Source organism: Propithecus coquereli, unplaced genomic scaffold (genome assembly GCF_000956105.1).
Source record: "Propithecus coquereli isolate 6110/MARCELLA unplaced genomic scaffold, Pcoq_1.0 Scaffold284, whole genome shotgun sequence".
NCBI lineage: Eukaryota > Metazoa > Chordata > Mammalia > Primates > Indriidae > Propithecus > Propithecus coquereli.
Window position 1 is genome coordinate 916,689 of NW_012148441.1, and position 3,749 is coordinate 920,437.

Consider the following 3,749-nt stretch of genomic DNA (forward strand, 5'->3'; position numbering starts at 1 on the left):
TAATTAGGAAACGTTAACTTCTTTTGAACACCTTTACTAATGATTAACCAAGTCATGAATAAAATCGCTGACCTTAATAAGTGATCTGGATTACGAATGGATTTCTAACTAAGTATCTAATACCATGCAATTATATTTTCATAATGTGAATTGGATAATTTTTATATGCGTATTTTGCAGTCTGATTTGAAGCAGACTATTTATGCCTCTGAGATGACAGCAGCAGACGTATATTTCTGGCAAGGAAGAATAGCTGTATTGTGAAAAAAATCACTGTTTGAAGACCACAAGGTAAAGAGAACAAGTGGCAGATAGTGAAATTCCTTTTGAAAATGAGAAGACAGCCATCAAATGGCAGCAGGAATATAAAAACTACACATGTATGTTTATTCCACACATGTGTCAAGTCAGATGACAGCCTTTCTGACCACTTTCAGAAGAGATAGCACGATGATGCAAATGGAAGGTATGTCATATTCAACATTTACTCATTACTTTTACTACTATAAGGATGCATATCTGCATAATCAGCTGGGAGTAAAGTCAGTGTGGCTAAAATGACCAGGGACATTACATTGGTCACTTCTTGACAATTGACAATAGTCTTTGTTAGAGATTAGTCAATTTTGATTGACCTTTTAACGTAGTGGACAGAGTTTATATTTTTTTATTTCAAATAAATGAAAGAATAAGTCTTGTCCTATTAGCTTAATACTTATTCATTGAGCATGAAGGAGACACTCCACAGACAATGCATATTAAGAGACGATAAAATAGAACCAGCCATTACTTTCAACACATTAGTTATCTGAACAGAAAAACATACAGAAAAATATAATTTTTATATGCTAGAATATAAATTTATAATTTTCTATCATCACTTTAATTTGGAAATTTGGCTAAAAAATCACCTTTTAAGTGTTAATCAAATATTTACTTAAATATTTACTTTGAATTATTTTTATTTTCATATTACTTACATTTATATCACTACACATTGCTGAATGCATACTGTATATGAAAACTAGAGTATTCACTAGGTTTTTTTTTCCCTTGTGTTTCTGAATTTTCTACCCATCTCCTATTTGAATTCATCCTTGCTAAAAAGCTAGGTAGTCTTGATTAGTTTTACTACTGAAAACATTAAAGAGAACTGTTTTTATTTGTTTGTTTGAATCCATTATTTATCTTAGGAGTCACAGTTCCTGTGTCTATTTTAATTTCCTGTCTTTTATACATAAATAATTCATTTTATTTAGAATGTTGTATGTTTGGATGCTCAAGGAGTGATTACTGAAAACAGAAATAATAATAGAAATTATATCTTGGATCTCATGCTGAGTTAACTGTTATCTGGGTGATAGTGGTTTAAACTACCTATGTGAAAGAAATTAGTATCTACAAAGCACTAGAATAAGAGTGCTTATTCTTCTCCTTGTCTTCTCTCTCTTCTTTTATTTTTCCTTCATCTTCTTCTCCTCCATCACCTGCTAAGTGACTTGGAATAATTAGTTGATTTTAGCTATAGAGACAGCTTGCAACAAGATAGGACTTTACTAATTGGTGGATCAGACTTAAGAAAAACAATTTGCAAACATTTCACTATAGCTAAATTATCAGACTAATGACATTCTAAGTTCTTTGGAATGTTGTGTTTGTAATTTCAAATACCTCTCTGACTCAAGCCACATGATTTTTATCAGATACATACCCTCTTTAAGTAAAATTTACCAAAAAGTGCTTGGTTGGTCAAATACTACTTATATTATATATAGATTATACTACTTAACTCAATTAACATTAAGATATTAGAAAATGATCAATTCCCTTCAAATCAGACAAAAACTTCAAATTTCAGTTCTGTAAATTTGGACAGATTCATCCTGAATCTATACTCAGATTCATAAAATTCAATAATCTTGGGAATTTTCTTTAATAATAGAATGCGAATAGTCCAAAATTTATTAACACAGTTGATGAAAATTTAGAAATATCCTCTTTATATATGTTTGGCATTCTAGAGAGAGATTCATCCACAAAATGTACAATACAATAATTTTGACTAAAGTCATGAATTAAAATTAAAATATTTTTGAGCTTATGAGTTACCATGAACTATCCTAAGTTATTGCTCTTTTTTTGATATTTTATATTTTATATGACAAGTTGTCTCTGTTATTACAAGTGCTCACTACAATATTGCTGTAGGTATAATTAGAACATTTATTCTCTTTTGTCAAAAAAAAAAGGTTTTTCTCTCTTAACTCCTCTGAAAATATTACCTTCACTTTTTAGCAGTGAAAATCAGTAGACTATCATGAAGTGTTATTTCAGTACTTGGATTTTTATATTTATTAAAATGTTCATATATATCCAAAGTTTTATTTCCTTTGGATTTGGACAATTTCTTTTTATAAAATAGAAGAAAGTTAATTTTTTATCTAAATTTCAAGTTTGCCAAAAATAAGATTCTTTTAATAAGAAATTTACTTATAGTAATAAAGCTTTAAATTTTCATTGTATCTAATTTTTGAAAAGTCAGCAATCATGAATAAACAATATGAAAATATGGTGCATAGGTTTAGTCAATATATAATGCAATATGATGTAGCCTACTTGTTTTTTACATATTAATGTAATATATTCCTTTCTATATAGTGAAACTGGAGGAAGAAAATGCAGAAAATTAAATCAAAACAAAATTCTCTGAGCACCTACATTTCAAATTTTATGCATATTTGTGCTTGAAATTTTCAAGTTTTATTTCAATACCCAGAATTTCGTAGTCATAATATACATTGAATATAAGCAGTGATCTAAATCAACATATCTTACAAATATGTATTATGTTCCTTATATGAGCTGGGCACTGAGATTGCAACCATCGAGAATCCTGGCATTGTCTCAATTCTCCTAGAAAATACAGCCGTATTTCTCAAACAGTGGTTTATATGCAGATATGGATGCCTTGTGAATTTCTGTATGCATGACCTCTTCTAATTCTGTAAATAATCTATTTCAACTTTGCAGTGGGAAAATGAATTGTAGAGAAGTAAAATTTTTCAAGGTCACGCAGTAAGTGGTAAAGTTAGGCCTCAGAAACAGTTCCCTTTCCCTCCAGAAAACCTAAGAATGTCTAGAAATGTAGATACAAGAAAAGACATATGTGAGCTCTCTCATAGGAATGGAAAGAGAGTTTGTGAGAATACAAATGAGGGAAACTACACTAACTAAGCTGGGGATTGGAAAAGGTATCATAACAGAGGGGGTATCCTAAAATGCTCAAAAATAAGTTAAAATTTTAAAGGGAAATGCGGAGATTGGTGTGCAGCAACATCCAAGGCATGGAAGCCAGAAATCCCAGGGACAGACCTGAGAGCAGGAAATAGTCCTGTTTGACATTAATATTAGTATTAGTTCAGTGGCGTAATTGGCAGAGCATTCTGGAAAATCAAATTATTATTAAAAAACAAAGAGCCTTAAAGCAATGAGAAGGAATTTCTAGAACATGGGAAAAGAATTAAAAGTTTTGATCAGGGTTCTGTTATAATTAACTTTTTTGTCAGAAAAATAACTCTTATCGAAGAAAGCTGACTGGTTAAAAAAGAGAAACATTGGATAAAGGGAGATTTCTCGGGTAGGCATTTCAGTAACCCCAGTGTGAAAGAATGAAAGGAAAATAGTGACAGTGGCATAGAAAAGGAGGAAATATTTATCACAGTTAGTATATAGAAAGAATTATCAAATCT